Below are 19,819 nucleotides of genomic sequence, written 5' to 3'. Positions count from 1 at the left end.
GTGCCTGGCACAAACAAGCATCCAATAAACGGTACAAACAAGCATCCAAGAAACATTTGGTGAGTAAATGAATGCAAGCAGGCATGAATGAATGGAAAATCCGGCAGTGCACATGTGACCATGTTATTGATCCTCCCCTTGTGTGATCATGGAAGGCTTCCAGGAGGAAGTGGGGTGGGGGTTGTGGCAAGAGGGGTGTTCTAGGCAGACAGGACAGAGTGTACAAAGGTTCAGAGACCAAGCATCATTTTATTCGTTTGGGGAAGTGAAAGCAGGTTAATCTGGGTGGAAGTCATGGTGAAGGCAGAGGTGGCACGGGAAGAGAGGCAGGCAGGTAAGCAGGGCCCAGCCCACTCACCATCAGGAGGAGGTAGGACTTTGCACTGAGCAAGAGGGGAGGCAGAGCCTGGGGTGGGGCATCAGAGGCTAGATGGGGAGAAAAAAACCCCGGCTGAGCTGGTGTCCCCTGGGCTGCATAGTACTGTGTTGGTTTCGGTAGTGCTTCTTTTTGGGTCTCAGTTCTTTGATCTGTGAAATGGGCACCAAGTTCTTATAAGGGTGGACACCAGACTGGACCACAGTATACATTCCTCTAGACCACTGGTGGACTGGGAGAAGCTGTCTGCCAGTAGGCAGGACGATCTGGCATAAAGTATTACATTCTTAAAATGTTTCTAACCTCCAGCTCAGCAGTTCCTTTCCTTAGAACTTATCCTGAGGCAATAATTTAAAACTTGTGAAAAGATGTGGTTCGGAGGATGTGGCCTGCAATGGCAGAACTGTCAGAAACAGCCTAAGTGTCCAGCATTAGGGGAATGAAGCTGTGCTACCAAAAGTTGTGCTGAAAATTTTTATCTAATGACATGCAGAGGTCTTCACAGCATATTTAAACATTTTTTATTGCAAAAATAATACATGTCATTTTAAAAACATTCAAACCCTAAAGAAAAGTATAAAGTAAAAATTGAAAGGTCCCCCTTTACCTACCCATTTCTATTCCTGAAAGTTAGCCACTGTTAGCAGTTTATTAAATCATCTTTCAGACTCTCATCAATGCATATACATATAGACATACATACATACATATGTATGTTATACGATATATATGTAAGGTGGTGTTTTATTAAGAACATGTATGGTTTCTTAATAAAATATTATCTAATTACATATATTGTGCTAGATTGTTACTATCACGGCCTCCACTGCATATTGCCTCCCAGCACCCAGGCCCCTCTCACGTTGAATTTGGACCTGGCCATGTCACTTGCTTTGGCCAAGGGGACATTAGCAAGCATGATGCAAACAGGGGCGCAATAAAGGCTTGCACTTTAAGGCTTGTCCTCTTACAATTCCCCTCTTGGAATCCAGCTGCCACGCTGTAAGGAAGCGCAGGCTAGACTGCAGAACGAGTAGAGGCCACGTGGAGAGAGGCCCTGGGGGATAAGAGGCCATCTTGGAAGTTCCAGCCCAGCCAAGCTCCCAGTTGAACGCAAGCATATGATTGAGCCAGTTTTGGGGTGGTTTGTTACTCAGCAATAGATAACAGAAACACAGATTGTCCTGAAACTTTAAAAAAATCTTAATACATGCATATATCATGAGCATCCTCCTGTGTCAGTTCATATTGATCAGCTCTCTTTTTTTTTTAGCATAGCTTTCTTTTTTTTTTTTTTTATTGGGGAAGGGGTACAGGACTTTATTGGGGAACAGTGTGTACTTCCAGGACTTTTTTCCAAGTCAAGTTGTTGTCCTTTAAATCTTAGTTGTGGAGGGCGCAGCTCAGCTCCAGTTGCCGTTGCTAGTTGCAGGGGGTGCAGCCCACCATCCCTTGCGGGACTCGAGGAATTGAACTGGCAACCTTGTGGTTGAGAGCCCACTGGCCCATGTGGGAATCGAACGGACAGTCTTTGGAGTTAGGAGCATGGAGCTCTAACCACCTGAGCCACCGGCCCGGCCCCAGCTCATTTGTTTTTAATGACTGCGGTTTTCCATGGAATCACTGAAGCATAATTTACATATCTGTCTCCTACTGACGGACATTGGGTGCCCTGTCGTTCTTTGCCAGGACAAGCAGTGCTACCTCCTTGTGTGAATATCATTGCCTACTGACATTAAAGTGTCTTTAGGATAAATTCCCAGAAGTTAAATTGCTGGGTCAAAAGGTACGCACTCCAAAAGCTTTCACAGATATTGCCAAATCACCCTCCACAATGGTCTTCCCAACTTGCTCTCCCACCTCAGGGGTAAAGGGGGCCAGGCTCCCAACCCTTGTCTATATCTGATGAGACCCAGTTTGAAGAGCCACTTAAACAGCAACATCAGCCAGAGTGAACATGTGAAAATGTTGCAGAAGTGGGCAGGGTAGGGTGAAGGCCCGGATGGGGGGGAAGATCTGCTGTGACTGCAGGGAGCAGGGTCTGGGGCCCCAGCCCCCCACCCCACCCCCATCTCAGTTCCTTCCTCTTCTGCCTGGGCGGCTGTGCTCAGCACATCCTCTTTCAGTGCTGCCTTGAAGGCGCTTCCCAAGCAGACCTGCCTCAAGGATAGGCCCAGTTCCTCCAGCCTTGACCCCACACACAGGGACCCTCTGGCAAAGACGGGCCCCAGCCCCTGGCTCCACCTCCTGCAAACAGAGGAGCCTTCCAGGTTCGCCTTGTGATTTGGACAAACCTCTGATCTTCTGTGAGCCTGTAGCTGCTTTTGAAAAAATGCGGATGATAACATGAACCTCTGGGCTCTGTTTATTCCTTAGCAAACAGTCTTCCTTCCTTCCTTCCTTTCTCTCTTTCTTTTATCTATCTATCATCTCTATCTATCATCTATTATCATCTCTATCTATCTATCTATCTATCTGTCTATCTATCTATCTATCTATCTATCTATCTATCTATCTATCTATCTATCTATCTATCTATCAATTCTTCAGCAAACATCCTGAAGGGGCATCCTGGCAGATTGGCCCCATGGTCTAGTGGGAGGCAGAGGCCAATCTGGAACCGCAGAGATATGTATTTTTATGTACTTCCATATGGGGCTATGTCACCTGAAATGCAGTGTAAGTACACAACCTGAATTCGCTGGAGAGTGGGGTGACTAAATGGCCATTGACTTGACACCTGAGCATGGAGGCGCTACCGAGGGTAGAGGGCAGGTGAACTGCATGGCAATTCGGTGGAATGACTTGTACAAAGGCCCTGAGGTGGGAGTGGCATTTCACATTCCTTCTGGGACTGAAAGAGACTGAAGCAGGGAGTGAAGGGGAGACTAGTCTGAGGTGAGACCTGGAGGAGTCAGCAGGACCATATCTGCAGGGCCTCAGGGCCACCTTGTCGACCTTTAAACTGGGGAGCCATTGACAGGATGGTGAGAAGATTAGATAATATCCTGTGAAGTCGTTAGTGCTCAATAAACGTTGCTTTATGTGTTTGTTTCTTACACTTTCTCCAACCTCCAGGTGTTAGGCTGGAGAATTCCCTTTGATCCACCAAAAGCCTGATTAGTCTGGGCCAGATGTGTTTCTCAATTGGGAAGAACCCCAGAAATAGCCCCAAATCCAGAGAGGGGAGTCCAAATCCAGAGCATGCTGGTAACTTGCCCCAAGGTCAGCAGGGAGGCAATGCTGGGATTTGGACTCTGTTCTCTGACTCCAAGTTCAGTGCTCTTTCATTTCCCTGCTGCTAAAAGCAAGTTTTCATTACCTCCCTGCCTGGATTGAAACCCTCAGTGGCTCCCCTTGCCTCCAGCCTGGCATGATTCTCTCTTTTTGTCCCCTGGCATGAAGCCACATTGAAGCAAAGAACACTGTTCAGTGTTGCCCAGAGGACACAAGGATACCTGCCGCCAAACTTTTACTGCTGCCGTTCCCCCCACCAGGAATTGGGGAGTGGAGGTGCTCCAGTCCCTTTCCCAGTCATTCCTGCAGCCCATAGGGGCCCATTTGTTCTCCTGTATTAGTTTCCTATGGCTGCTGTAACAAATACCACAAACTTAGTAGCTTAAAACACACAAATTTATTATCTTACAGTTCTAGAAGTTAGAAGTCCAAAATGGGTCTCACTGGGGATAAATCGAGGTGTCGGCAGGGCTGTATTCCTTCTGGTGCTTCTAGGGGAGAATCTGCTTCCTTGCCTTTTCTAGATTCTAGGAGCTTCCTGCATTCATTGGTCCGTGGGCCCTCATTCCATCTTCAAAGTCAACAACATAAAGCTGAGTTCTCCCCATGCTGCCATCTCTGTTTTTTCTTCAGTCTCCATCTTTCACATTGAAGGACCCTTGTGATTCCCTGGGGTCACGCAGGTAACCCAGGATCATCTCCCTATTTTGAGGTCAGCTGATTAGCAACCTTAATTCCATCTGCAACCTTAAATGTCGTTGCCATGTAACCTACCATCGTCGCACTAATCCCAGTATTAGGATGTGGACACCTTTGCAGGGGGCCATTTTTCTGATGACCACACCTCCTCTCCCTCCCTCCCTCGGCCTGCCCATCCTCACCATCCTCACCAGGCAGATGTGAGCCCAGGAAGACGTGTATGTCACCCAGATTTCTAGAGAGGAAACAAAGGCTCCTCACAACATACCTTTGTGGAATGTTTCCGAGTTTGAAAGGGGCTTTCACATACGTGGGGGTTAGTATTATTTGTTCTACTCCCCATTTGAGAAAACTGTGGTTAGAAAGGTCAACCATCTGGCCCAAGGTCACTGGCAGGAGTGAACATTGCAGGGCTGACCCCAGGCCTGACCCCAGCTCCGCCACTCCTTCCCCAGCCCTCCCTGCACAGCCTCCCCTCCTGCAGGCCATCTTAACGATTTTCCAAGGCCACTCTGAGGGAGTCTTGTGGCCAATTTGCCCTTATTTCTGGCTTCTGGCCAAAAGTCATGGGGTCATATTTGAAAGACTTCCTCAAACCCTGCCAGTCATCACTCTGGAGGTTTCTGTTGGAATTAAAAGCAGAGACTGTCTCTGACATACTGCCAATGGGCTTTCATGGGTGCAAGTTTCCAGGGGAGCTATTTGGTGATGTGTTTCCAAAGCCTTAAAAATGTGCATTCTTTGTACTGGTCGATGTTACACGAAGGAAACAGACAAATATGCAAATAATGCACACACGAGGTTGTGCACCACAGCATTGTGTAGAACAGCAAAATGTCAAAGCCAACCAAAATGTCCATCAATAGGGTCTTGATGAAATGAGAGGATGGGTGCGATGGCATAGAATTGCACAGTCATTAAAAATGAGGTAGAGCTACATTTAGTGATGTACAAAGATGGCCTCGAAAAGATGCTCTACTCCACAGTCACCAGGGAAACACAAAATAAAGCCACAATGAGACACCACTACACACCTATTAAAATAGATAAAATTAAAGAGACTGATCATATCAAATATTGGCAAAGATGCAGAGTCACTGGAAATCGCACACACTGCTTGTCGCTGGGGATGTAAAATGGTACAACTATCTTAGAAAACAGTTTGGCACTTTCTTAAAAAGTTAAACATACACTTACCATATGATTCCACCATTCCACTCTGAGGTATTCCCCCAAGAGAAATAATAGCATAGGTCCATATGAAAACTTGTACATAAATGTTTACAGCAGCTTTATTTGTAACAGTTTCAAATGGGAAACAACTCAAATGTCCATCAACAGGTGAGTGGATAAATAAACTGTGGTCTATCCACTCAATGAAATCTACTCAGCAATAAAAAGAAATGAACTATTAATCTACACGACATGGATGACTCTCAAAATAATTATGCTAAGTGAAAGAAGCCAGACAAAAAAGAGTGCATACTATATGACTTCATTTATATAAAATTCTAGGAAATGAGAGCTAATCTATAGTGACAAAAAGCAGGATCAGTGATTCCTGGAGTGAGTGAGTGTGTGTGTGTGTGTGTGTGTGTGTGTGTGTGTGTGTCGGTGGGTGGTGGTGGCAGGAAGGATTACAGAATGCCACAAGGAAACTTTCAAGGGTATGGATATGTTTGCCATTTTGAATGCGGTGATGGGCTCATAAGTGTATACCTATGTTGAAACATGCTCTACCCTTAAGTATGTTCAGTTTATTGCATGTCAATTACACCTCAATAAAGCTATTTTTAAGAAAGATGCTCTCTTGCTACATTACTAAATTTTTAAAAAAGGCATGTTCTAACAATATATACAATCTGATTTCCTTTCTGGGGAAAAAAAAGGCATTTGCACGTGTGCATTTTCTGGGTGATGGGATCAGAGGTGAAGTAGACTTTTTTCTTTAAACTTTTCTGTTTGTGTAATTTTTTTTTAACAACCACACACCTGTATTTATAATTATAATGAATAAAAAACAATTTCCATTTTTGCAAGAGGAAAACCAAACAAGCGCCCTAAGAGGGCCTAACTTCCCTCTTCTCTGTCCATCCTCTCCAGCCGGAGGCAGGAGGTGACCCAGACTCTAGGGCTTCCTGTGAGCTTGTCCCTAAGCACAGCGGCTCCCAGGGCAGTGACGAGAGCAGCCCTGCAGATGCTTCCCGGAAGGCCCAGGGGTCAGCATGCGCTAGACCAGTAAGTAAATCACCCACGGAAGGGGCCTGAGCATTTCCTCTGCAGAGTCAGGGCCAGCAAGGAGGGGTAATGTGTACAGGGTTTGCATGAGTAAGGGGCACGCAATCATGTTTGGCTTTTAGGGAATTTAGAAAGAGGAGGAGGTGCAGCCCAGCTCCTAAGGGACCAAAACAAGGACCTGGAAAAAAATAGGACCCTCCTGAGTTATTATTGCCAAGGACTATCTGCTTCATTCTCTGCTTCTTTGGGCATATGGCTACCCCTGAGGGTAGTTCCTGTGCCAATGAAGACTAGTTCTGAGCTAAATTTCCAAGGTAGAATCCAATCGGCCCATCCTGGGTCATGTGGTACCCAGTCAGCCAATGGGGTAGGGTCAAGTATACTACGATGCCTTCTAAGGAGCTCTCAAGGGGTTCTCAGAGAAGGGGTGGGCATGGCCTGGACCTCTAGATAAATATTGTCCACTACATGCTGCAAACAGAGCAAATCTGATTGGCTGGTTTAGCCTGCAGACAGCATAATGCCTCCCTTTGTGGCAGCTATCCCGAGGGGCCCAACATTAGCAAGCCAGCCTGCTCCAGTCCCCCTCCCATGGAGTGGTTCCCTACCTAGGTCTGTGCCATAGCACGTCACTGGTGACACCTGCTCTGACACCTGCCCCAGAGCAGCAAATCTCTGCCCCAACAAGGATGGCAAAAGCCCTCTGAGGAATCTGAACTCGGTTATTTAAGGGAAGGTCAGGCTTTGTCAGTAGGAGCAGTGTGGGAAGATACACACAGAGTAGCACAAAAGAATCAGAATAAAGGTGATTCCCTGGGGCTTTTCATCACCACCGGAGTTCCAGGCCCACAGCTGAAACACGGACACAACCACCACAAGTCACAATTAAAAGCATGCTTTTTATCATAAAAAGACATGCTAAGCAATTTCCATGCAGGAGGATGCTGAGTAGGCAGCATCAATGCCTGCAGACACAGATGGAACATTGGAGAACCTTGTCTAACCACTAGCATTTCATGCTAACATTAGCACTCATCTAGCACCTTCTGTAGGCCAGGAACCCATCCAATCACCTCACATATATCCACTCATGTAACTCTCCTAACAATTCCAAGAGGTAGGTACTATTATTCCCATTTTGTAGATGGGAAGACTAAGGCACAAAGAGGCTCAGTAACTTGCCCTAGTTCACAGAGGTAAGATTCAAATCTGGGCGGCCTGGCTCTGAAGTCATGCTTATAACCACTGCCCCCTGGGCACTAGTGTGTGCCTGATAATGTTCCAGGCACTGGGATACAGACTAAGGCACACATCCCACTTCCCAGGCCTCACTACCTGGGAGGAAATAGCCATAAATAGTAACGACCCACATCATGAGCTGTCACTGTTGTTTTAAGTGCTGCAAGCTTGGTACTCTAAGATTCTCTAGAAAGGGACTGTCCTTGCCTGGAGGAATCAGGGAGGGCTTCCCTGAGGAAGTGACATTGGGGCTGTGGTCCACAGAGCGACAAGAAGTAGGCCAGGTAAAGCGGTGAGGGCAGAGGTCCAGGTGAGAGGGAACAGCATGTACAGCATGCCCCAGATTAGGTACGTGCTTTGCTGAAGGTTACCCAAGGCAAAGGTGACAGGGCATGATAAGGACCCTGCCTGGGCCTCCAGGTGACTGGCCAAGCTCTCTGTGACCCTGCCCTGACTCCCCACTGGGATTCAATCACAGTTGAATCCACACAGCTCTCTGAGGTGGCAGCAGGACAAACCTGTGGATGCAGGAGATGTGTGCTACCAAGTGGCCCGGAAGGGCACTAATCATTTTAGTGCTGGGTTTGAGGGAGTCATGATGATTCAGGGAAAAAGCCACTCACTGGATTCTGGAAGGCAGTTCAGCCAGCCCAGCTACCCATGCGTGGAGATGCTAATCAGAGGCCAGCCTGGGCACTGCTCACCTCAAAACTGGGGCCTGGCGGTTCATGCACACCAGCCCTGGCCTCTCTCCAAGCGCTCACTTGGACATTGGAGTAAAAAAGCAAACACTGGGGTTTTGAGAAGTGCTCTGGCCTCAGCCAACTGATGGATATTGTTCACGAGAATGGTCAATTTCTGGATCCCAATGGCAGCAGCGGGGCTATCACCACAAGAGGCTGGGTCACTCTCGAGGGTCAGGCACCACTCAGCAGGACAAGACAAACAACAGTTGGGGTTCACACGGACTAGCTGGGCACAGATGACAGCAAGGGCGGTGAGGATAGGAGAACTGACTATCTCCTCCTCTCTAAGCAAAGCTGGTTTCGCCTTCCCAGAGAGAATGTTAAAAATGTTCTTGACCTGTGGCCCAGAGGTTCTACTTCTGTAAATTAGCCCCCAGAGACCCTCCCACCAGCGCACAGGGGGGCATTTACCAGGGTACTCACTGTAGAGTGGCTTGAAATAGTTAAAAACTGTGATAACACCCCAAACATACCCTAATGGAATTGGCTAAATCCCGTGTAGATGTCCTTACCACAGAGAATGTTCCAGCAAGGAGCAGCCTCTGGAGTCCCTGTTGGGTAAAACAAAACAACGAAAAAGTGACGTTGTATTATTCCATTTTGTTTTTAAAGATACGATTACTTCAAGCTTGAAAACACTATCTGAAGCATCTTATACCACGCTATTGACAGAAGTTATGTCTTGGGAGGGTCATCATGGGGATTTCTATTTTTTGAACTTTCACTTTGTATAGTATAAAATTGTGCAATGCTTGAATTTTTAAATGAGGAGCATGTGTTAACTTTTGTGTTGAGATCGGTCTTCTCGTTTAATGTAAGCCTTGACTGCTATAAACTTCTCAGACATTTTGGTGTGTTTTCATTTCATTTGTTTTCATTTGTTCTCTGGCTATTCTCTAATTTCCCTGTGATTTCTTTTTTGACCCATCGGTTGCTTACGAGTGCATTGTTTAGTTTCCACATATTTGTGACGTTTCCAGTTTTCCTTCTGTTATTGATTTCTAGTTTCATTCCACTGCAGAGCGTGTGCTGCGCTGCAACCCAGAGACTCCGTGATTCAAGGAGGAGGAGGTTGTCCCAATAGCACGGTGGTTAAGAGTTCAGGCTTGGGATCCAGACTCGAGATTTGAAGTCAGCTCCATCATTCATCCCCCACGTGACCCTGTACGTGGTATCACCTCTCTGTGCCTCAGTTTCCTCAGCTGGGTTTGTTATGAGCATTAAAAGAGTTCCCATGCAGCAAACCGTAGACAAAGTCTGGGGCACATAGAAAGCACCCAGTGAAGGGTCAGCTGGGATGATGGGGGTGGGAGGGAGGAGGAGGAACAGGAGACAGTAGCAACTGAACAGTCTGGGGATGTCTCCACTGAGCCAGCATGGCGACCACAGCACATACGATTGAGCTCTCTGCCTTCCAGGAGGTAATGGGCTCCTGACTCCATGTGTGACCCTCGTGCTGTGGGAGGGTGACTGTCAGTAGTGTTCCTTCCTCCCTCCCCTCCCTCCCCTCCCTCCCTCCCTCCCTCCCTCCCTCCCTCCCTCCCCCCCTCCCTCCCTCCCTTCCTTCTTTCCTTCCTTCCACACTCGCTGTTATGTGCTAGGCCCTGGGTAGGGATAGGAGGGACAGACATAAACTCTTCTGTGAGATGGGGATGATGATTGTCTTAGTCTGTGTGTGCTGCTATAACAAAACACTACAGACAGGGTGGTTTACAAACGACAGAAATTTGTTTCTCACAGTTCTGAGAAGTCCAAGATCAAGAAGCTGACAGATTCGGTATCTAGTGAGAGCTTTCTTCCTGGCTCATAGAGGGCCATCTTCTCACTGTGTCCTCACACGGTGGAAGTGGGGAGGGCACTCCCTGGGATCTCTTTCATAAGGTCACTAATCCCAGGACCTAATGACCTCCCAAAGGCCCCGCTTCCAAATACCTTGTATCAGACTGGGGGTTAGGATTTCCATATATGAATTTTTGGGGGACACAAACATTCAGTCCATAGCAATGACAGAACCACCTGCAGGTGGGTGGCATTTGAGGAGCTCTCAGGAACACAGGAGCACGGACCCCCAGGTCAAGGTCAATACACAGAAGCTGTTGTTTAGAGAAAGAGAAGTGACAGCATCAAGGCCTTCTTTAAAGCCAACCACCTTGCAAGAGAATGGCAGCATCACTTGTCCCAACACAATGTCACTGAGATCAGGACTCTTACCTGCTTGTTCACACTTCTACCCCTAGTTCTTACAACAGTACTTGGATCATAGCGGGCACTCAGTTTTTGTTTTTGTCAAACTGGCACTATTCTAACACTTTACAAATATCTACTCATTCACTACATATAACATCCCTGGAAAAATAGGTAATATATTCCCATTTTAGAGATCAGGAAACTGAGGCATAGAGAGGTTATATAACTTGTCCAAGGCCACACAGCCAGGAAGAAGCAAAGTCAGAATGTGAACCCTGAGTGATGTTTGTTGAAGGAATAAAGGAAGGAAAGGGGGAGGTGCAGGACCTGGGGTTTCTAGATCTGAAACACAGAATCAGAGAGCAGGGCCCTTAGCAAGCATTGTCCTCCACCCTGACTCCCCTGTGGGGAGTCAAGGACTGAGGACTGGGAGGGTGGGACCCAAAGGCTAAACAGGACATTGAAATTCAGGGTTCTCTGCTGGCAACCCTGGGACATCAGGCAGTCAGGAGTTTGGGATTGTCAATGTAAGTGTCCAAACTTGTAGAGAATTTTTATAAGTGTTTATTTGAGCTAAACGGACAATAATTTCTGGGAAGCAAGCTCTCAAAGGCTGTGGAGAATGACAGTTTTGAATTTCTTTTATGCGTTTGGAATTAAGGAGGGAACATAAAGAAGATTAAATGGAAGTGGGAGAAAGCAAGGCAGGCAATGGATTACAGGACAGTTACCCAAACTGTGCTTTCTTAAGGGTGGTTAAGAGCTTCCTTCTGAGGGGCCTGAAAAGAGGTGTTTCAAAGGTGTGTTAACCTAGATGCACAGATACAATGGACATGACTGGCTTGGGGCAAAGATAAGCCTTTTACTAAAAAGTTATATGTCTCAGGCGTGAACACCCACCAGGACCTGCCCAGTTAGGAATTTATGATCAGATCACCCTGTGAGGTTACTTCCCATCACTGGATTTAGTGTCAGTTTCATTACAGAACCCCTTTTTTGTCCACTGGATGCGTCAGAAAGCCCCAAGTGTTAAGTTCCCTACTAGAAAGAGGTTCATAATGAATTGAGTAGAAACAACAGATTACAACACACCGGTATGGTGTTAATAGCCAACATTTGATGAGCGCTTCCTGTGTGCCAGGTAATATACAAAGCCCTTTATATACATTACTACCTCATCCAACCCTCAAAAGAATTTCATGAGGTAAGCATGGCCACTAAACCCATTTTACAGCTGTCAAAACTGAGGCTCAGTGACTCCACGCAACTGGTTCCAGGTCACAGAGCTAAAAGGTGGAGGAAGCTAAGACTTACACCCTGGTCTGATTGCCAGTCCTGGTTGCTGCCGTGTCCCCCTCAGTCCTTCCAATGTCTCATCGCTAAATGGCACCACTGATGATTTTCACGTTTAAAAATAATAGCTGTTGCTGACGGTAAAACCAGGGACTGGGACTAAGAATTCAAAAAATAAGCGGAGCTCAGCAAGGGCTAACGGGCTACGTGTGCCGGTACCTGAGAGACAGGGAGGTGACCTGGAAACACCTCTTCTGGGTAAACATGGCCCTGATCACTGGGTAAAAGGTGTCAGACTCCTGCCCAGTTATGTAAGCTCTGTGTCCACCTGCTGACTCCTGGCCCGCTGGGGGTGTGTGTGGGGGGGAGGGGCAGAAGCGAGGGGGGTGGGACATCTGAGAAGGTCCAGAAGACGGAGTCTAGCTTGGCAGGTCTCCTCGCACACAGTCAGGATGCCTGAGAAAGGCCTCAGTCAACCCTTCCCTTCATGCTGGTCCAGGCCAGTGGGCCAAAGGGACACTTCCCAGAGATGGGACGCCCCCTCAGGAAGGTGTCCTCAGGAAACCCCTCCACAGCTTGGGTTTGACTTTGCACGGAAGGAATTCCACTGGACTCCGTTTCCTAAGTGGCTCTGTGCCATATACTTTTTCCTTGTAATTTGTGTACCTGCGCAAGGTCATTATCAACATGTTATGGGCGAGGACACTGAGGTGAAAGACGTTAATAACTTGCTTGACGTGATAGGGCCAGGGAGTGGCGGGGCTGGGGTTTGAGCCTAGGGCATTTTAGGCAGAAGAAAGGCCCTGGAAACTATGTGCTCATGAGGCATCTTGAGACCCAGGAGGTAGGCAGAGAAGGGAAAGTTGAAGGGGGTAAATTCTTGAATCTTACCAGGAGGCAAAGGTCATGTAGGGATTTGGCCTGGAATAATTACATCGTCCTCTCTTAATACCTTCCATGGCTCCCCATTACCTTTAGGATAAAGCACAATATCACAAACAGGGGCCGCAAAGCCCACCTGTGGGGTTGGGGCCTGCCTACCTATCTAGCCCTGCCCTTGCTTCTCCCAGATCCCGAGCTCCTACATTCTCTCAGCTTAGAGTTTCTCCTCCACCAACTCCCCTCTCTCCCGGCTGACTTCTACCCATTCCTCAAGCTCAGGCTTATGTGCCACTTCCTCAGGAAAGCCTGCCCTGATCACACACACCAGGTCAGTCCCCCTCTGTGTTACCCCCACTCCTTGAACTTCCCCAACCTGCACCATTCTCATCACTTGGGTCACATTGGCGTGCTCACCAGCACAGCCCCAGTCCCAGAGCAGATGGCACGATGAACATCTGTAAGTGAAAAAGGAATGAATGAATGAAGTGAATGAATGAAGTGCTTGGCAGGCCTTGGAAGGCTGGGGGAGAGGGCAGACGTAGGGAAAGGATGGCGAGGCTGCGGGCTGAGTTGCAGGTCATACTAATGGCGGTGCTACAGGAGTAGGGCCAGTGTTCAGAGCCTGGAACACAGGCTGAAGTTTGGACTTTGTGCGGTCAGTGATTTGGAGTCCCGGCTGAATGTGCACGGGGAGATGGAGCCCTGGCTTGGGAAGGTGAAGCCGGCCTCAAAGCAGGAGCAGCAGACGGGCTGCTCTGGGGAAGGCTGCCACGGGTTTCTGGACACGATGGGAATGGGGTAAACACACTCTCATGTTTCAAGCTGGAATCTGGTTTGATTTTGCAGTGTCGGGCCAGGCATTGGGTCTTGGCCTTCACAGACTCCCTAATCAAATCTGCTCAGCAATCCCAGGAGGCAGGCACTGGCCACATGGGGCAATTGAGGCTCAGAGAGGTGGAGTGATTGGCCCAACGTCACATAGGAACTCTCTAGCCCTGCCTTAATTAAGCTGTATCGCAGCTCACTGAGAGGTGGGAGGGATCCAGACCCTTTGGACCCCTCTGGACTGTCCAATATGGTGGTCATTAGCCATGCGTGGCTACTTGAATTTTAAATTTAAATTAAATGGAATTTAAAATTCAGTTCCTCAGTCACACATTTTAAGTGCTCAATAGCTACATGGCTAGCAGTTACCATACTGGACAGTGCAGACAGGGAACATTTCAACCACTGCAGAAAGTTCTATAAATATTGCTGGGCTGGACCATGGAGGTGGACAGGTCCTCAGAGACCTTTTAATTCAATGCTCTTATTTAACAGATAGAGAAAGAGAGGTCAGGAACTGGTTCCAAGTCACACAGTGAGTCCTGACTCCTAATTTAGTGACTGCTCCACAAAAATAGGTTGACTTCTGTCTCTTAGCTGGGGCTTGGTAAGGGGCTTCTCTGAGGCAAAAAGACACCATAAACAAAGTCCAAAGATAATTAAGTGGAAGAAACAGAGGTTGATATCCACAATATGTAATTAGCTACTACAAATAAAAAACAAAAAGATAACTACTCTAATTTAAAAAGTAAACAAAGGATATGGCCAGGCAACGTACAGAGTAAATTCAAACTACTGAAAAATATGAAAATATGCTAGTGAAAGAAATGCAAGCACGGTAGTGTAGGTTTTGGGGGCGGGGGTGGTCCAAAAGGTTGGAAAACATGGAGAAATTGTGGGAATGGGTGCTGTCTTATACTGTTGGTGGGAGTATACACGGGCCCAGCCTTTTTGGAAGGCAGTTTGGCAGCATCTAAATATGTGAATACCCTTTGACTCATAATCCCTAGGCATAAACCCAGGGCCGCCTGACTCCAGATCCCGGGTTCTGAACCATGACTGCCTTCCATGAGTGATGGTCAGGCTTAGGTTGGAAAGAGCAGAGTTGGCTGATCAATGGGGACAATTGTGGACTTGGCTGTGGGAGGTTTAAGCAGGATAGATCACCATGGGTGAGTTCTTTGGAGCCTTTATCTTCGGTGTGACTGGCTCAGATATTAGTGAGGAGCCCGGCACAATTGATACGCCCTTGGTCAGCTGCTGGGGTGGCTCCGCTGCCATTCCAGTTCTGCAAATAATTGGAGTCCAGTCACTGGTGAATCAGCACCGACCGCCCTTGGCAAGCAGGGCTGGGAAGGCAGTTTGGTGTGGCACTCTGTGCTGGGTGTCAGGTGACCGAGAAAGCTGGCCAGCTGGGTAGCTGCCCCTCAGGATGATTTGGACAAGTGGCCGTCTCTACCCCTATCTCAGTTTCCTCTTTCTTTCTGTTTCTTTCCCTTTCTCTCCTTTTTTCCTCTTTCTCTCCTCCCTCCCTCCCTTTCTTCTAATGAGTGCCAAATATGCACCAGGTATTGTGACAGAAAACAGAAGGCCAGGGGCCCTCATTTTCTCTGCACGTAGATGGTTGGTAACTTGGGGGCACAGAGCAGGGAGTAAGCATTGTGCCTGATGTGGGGAGAATGGGGTGCGAGAGGACAGTTGAGCTGAAGCTTGACACATGGTAGGTGTCACCATGTAGCAGGGGGACAAGGCCAGGACCTTTGGGCAGGGCTGCAGGGACCCAAGGGAGGCTGGCAGGGAGAGGCTGAGCAGCTGCTTCCAGAGGGGCCTGCATGGCAGACTAAGAACCTTGGATTTTATCTAGAAAGTGATAGAGAAGCATGGGAGGGCTTTTGTTTATAATATTTTATATGATATATTACTACCTTATAAAAATAATTCATCATACTGAAAAAAATCAAATAATACTCAAGAATATTCATTAAAATAAGAGTAAAAATTTCCCTCCAAACCCTCTCCTCAGGTGGAAGCCTCTGGTAACAGTTTAGTCTGTCTCCTTCAACATTTTTGTCCATGCATACATAAATTACCCATTTTTTCTCCATAAAAGTCAGCTCATCCTGTACATACTGTTCTGACTTGCACTGGCATCATAGCATAAACATCTCCTACCTCAGAACACACACCATCTCCAGCATTCTTCTCAAAAGCAACACAGCATCTCCTTAATGACGGTTCCCTTTGCTCTGCAAATATTTATTGACCCCTATTGCGTACCAGGCACTGTCCCGGGAGCCACGAATGAAGCCAGGAACAAAACACAGTCCTTATTCTCAAGTCCGCCGTCCCCCAGCAGCCAGACATCAGGCTGTTCCTGACATTTTCATATGACATACAACAGTGCAACGACCATCTTGCATGGCTATCTTCTCACGCAGGTGTGAGTATTGCTATTAGGTAACTTACTTTGAAAGGAACTGTGTGCACGTTGAATTTTGATAATTATTGGCAACACTGAGGAGTGTTAAAGTAGGGGGTGACATGATTCAATGTACAACCATCCACCCACCCATCCATCCCTGCATCCTTCCATCCATGTATTCATTTGACAACCATTTATGGAGTGTCTATCACATGGCAGGCCCTAAACTGGGCATAGGGACACCCATGGGTGAGGTCTCTGACCCTGTGAAGTTCATGCTCTAATGAGAAAGAGAAATAAGTAAATAACACGAGAGTTTGTCCAGGTCCAGGTAAGGATTCTCTAGGGCCATCCCACTTTCTCCAGCTATGATTCTGTTCTAGAGGCTGCAGTCCCACTCCATTCCTCTGCTTCCTTCTACTCCTTCCCCACACCTATTGCAGTGCTTATGCTTACTTACCTCCCAACTTCATGAACCTGGTGGCACTGAGTCAAATTCAAAACCCTGGGAATATTCAACACGTTCTAATTGAGTAACTATCATTGCTCATCAAGTGCTGAGTTCTTCCTTGGAAATGTGTTCCCTTTCTCAGAAATGTGTTCCCTTTCTCAGAAATGCGTTCCCTTTCTCTTCCCGTTGTTCTGGCTCCACCCTGGTCTGAGCCACCAGTCTCCCGTTGGGATGGCTGTAATACCCTCCTCACCTGGCAACCTGCTTCTGTTCTCACCCTGACAATCAACCCATTCTCCCCATTGCATCCAGAAGGAACTTCTGAAAAGTATTTTGGATCTTGTCACTAACCTGGTTACATCCTCCAATGGTGTCCCTTTGGGCTTTGAATAAAATCTAAACTCTTCCTAGGCACACAGGGCCCATGTGAGCAGGCTCCTGCCAGACCCCATGCCTCTCTCTCCTCCCTTTACTCACTCCCCTCTGGTTCCCCAAACATGCCAGCTCCTGTCTTTGTCCCCAAAGCTTCCCAGGCTTGGGTCCCCTTTATTATTTAGGTCTAAGCTGAGCTAACACTTCACAGAGACCTTCCTTGACCACCCATCTAAATCGGGACCCCGAATCTGATCACCCTATCTCACATTTCCCTGGGATTCCTTCTCCAGACCACGTGTCTGAATTATCCTGTGGGGTACTGGTTTCTTTGTATGTCTGGTGAGGGACTCAGAGAGGTAAGGCAGGCTATGCTCAGGAATTGGCGGTGGGAGGGGGCAAAAGTGTGGAAGTGCTGGCCTGAAGCTTCCTGCTGACCATTCGCTCAGATCCCCATATCCCTTCAGAACTAAGCCTTCTTCAGGCACAGCCTCTTGAAGCCCTCACAACATTCTGGAAAGGTTGATATTCTTATTCCCATTTTACAGCTGAAGAAACTGTGGCTCAGTGATGGAAAAGTTTAGGGTGCATCCTTCAAGATTCCCTTCTATGCCTGCAAAACTATACCCAAAGTTTGTGTCACCCAGGTGGTCAATGTTGTGTCAGCCAGATTTGGAACCCTGCTGGCTCTAGGGCAAGTAGTCTTAGCATATCATACGGAACTTCTGGAGCCCCCAAGCCTCAGTGTCCTGAACCAAGGCCACACTGCCCATGTGCAGCAGAACCAGGATTCTAATCTGGGCTCGTCTCACCACAAATGGAGCATCCTGTCCTGGCACCACACTCTCTCCCTCCTTCAGGCACGATCTGGCAAATGAAGGAAGGGAAACTTCCTGGGTTCCCAGCCTTGAGGCTGCAGAGATGAATACCCGACCCAAGCTAAGTCTGGCAGCCAGGCCCCCACACTGCTTCCTGTTGGAGTGGCCTAGGGTTACTCATGGTCATAGCTGAGGAGCCTGCCAGGCCTTGGGACATCCTTGGTTGGCTCTCTCCTCTGAAATCCCCTCCTAGGGGCAGGTAGCCACAGGCTCTTTCCCTGTGGAGCAGGCCCAGCCAGGATTAGTGAGGAGAACACGCCCCACAGTGTGGGTAGCACAGCTTAGCACTCTAGAGCCTTTGCTCCAGCGTCAAGACAATACTCAAGTGATATAAACTCCCCAGCCCTCAACTTCCTTGCTGTAAATGGGGATACACAATAGCACTAGGAGTTACTAGTCTTTGTCTTCTTCTATCTGGCTGTGTTTTCTAAATTATGGGACAAACTGGAGAGAGATATAGGTCGTTACCCCTTTTATGGCTGAGAAGCAGGAAGAAATTAGAAATTTGAGTTCTCAGTTACATGTCTGGACCTAACTCATCCCCAAATCCAGTCGATTCTGTCTCTAGAATGCCTCTAAGACCCATCCTCTCATTTTCCGTCAGGGCTGAAGTTCCACTGCCATTATCTTGCCTGGATCACCACAATAGGTCCCTCACCTGTTTCCCATCTTTTCCCCTCTGCGTTACCTGCAGCCAGAGCGAGCGTCTTACAACAAAAAGCAAATCTGTCTGGGTCACATTCCTGCTCAAAATGTGACGGCTCCCTCCTTTGTTTTACAAGACTCTGCAAGATCCAGCCACTGTAGACTTTCCAGCCCCATCTCTTGCCTCATTCCCACCCGTGCCGCCACCACCAATCGCCAAAATGCAGCCAGATGGGAGGTACTCATAGCTTTGGATGGGCACTGCTCTCTCTGGCCTGCGAGGCCTCTGGAGGCTCCTCCTGCCTGAACCCAGCCTAACTCACCACATACACCCTAACTCAGGGTGGCTTAGATAATTTTGTGCCAGAAGCCTTCTGAGTTCTCTTCCCCAACCCCCCCACTGCTTCCACTGGGCTCCCCCAGTCCTCTGTAAGTCCCCTATTACAGTTTTCATCCGCTAGATTTGTCCCTGTCTGCTTCTCTACCTGTTTTTGAGCTTGGAGAGGTTGGAGAGAGTACAGGCCCACTAGACTCACTACTAGGTCCCAGCCTAGCTCAGAGCAGATTGCTCCTAAACATTTGGGGACTGAATGAATGAACTACAATATGTGGAAGGCCTGGTAGGTACGAGGTTACTTAGCGGTCTCTGTACCTGGGGCAGTTAATCTAGTCAAGGCCAGCCTTAACTAGGTAAGAAACTAACCAACAAAAGGTTTAATTAGCAGCTTGGGGTGGAAGAAGCTGGGTCCGTCACAGGTGGTGTGATGAACTGCTCCAAATCACCCCCTTGGCGAAGGCTTTGCAGACACTTCCCTCCTCAGTGCTGAGAACTAGATTCGGAGGGTGTAAGACCTGCTTGATCTAGCACCCGCCAGTTCTCTGAGTGTGTTTTCTGAAAAAAATGGGACTTGCTACCTTACAAGACTGATTTAATGGTCAACGAGCTCGTGTCTGGGAGGATTCTGGAGGGCCATTCCAGCCATAGTGTTCATATTGTTTCGTCTCTTCATTGTTTCTTCTTTTCTTCTGCTCGCGCTCTCTTCCATGCCCCGCCAAACCCGGCTTCCCGCCCCGCGACCTCCCACTGCCTTTCCCGGGCCCCTCTCTCTTTCCCTCTGTTCGGCCGGGACCCAGGAGGCGAGCCCAGCCACGCGGCGCACCAATCCGAGCATCCCGAGCCGCCTCTGCCTCCTCAAGTCCCGCCCCCACGCCACCGTCCACCAATCACGAGCCGCGCCCGTCCCGCTGGGCCACCCAATCGCGGGCGGGCCAGGCCGCCGGCGTCCCGCCCCTCCTGCGCTCGGCGGCGGCTCCGCGGGCGGCGGTGCT

General features: G+C 48.2%; 1 long non-coding RNA gene across 1 annotated transcript; it reads left to right on the top strand.

Moving 5' to 3' along the window:
* Positions 1 to 270: 270 nt before the first annotated feature.
* Positions 271 to 9,672, top strand: LOC141571192 (uncharacterized). Its single transcript, XR_012495958.1, has 3 exons — positions 271 to 334; positions 6,416 to 6,550; positions 9,148 to 9,672. It is a non-coding gene; the product is annotated as an uncharacterized LOC141571192 (long non-coding RNA).
* Positions 9,673 to 19,819: the final 10,147 nt, after the last annotated feature.

Source organism: Rhinolophus sinicus, linkage group LG04 (genome assembly GCF_036562045.2).
Source record: "Rhinolophus sinicus isolate RSC01 linkage group LG04, ASM3656204v1, whole genome shotgun sequence".
In the NCBI taxonomy this organism is placed as follows: domain Eukaryota; kingdom Metazoa; phylum Chordata; class Mammalia; order Chiroptera; family Rhinolophidae; genus Rhinolophus; species Rhinolophus sinicus.
This window is presented reverse-complemented; position numbering and strand designations above follow the sequence as displayed.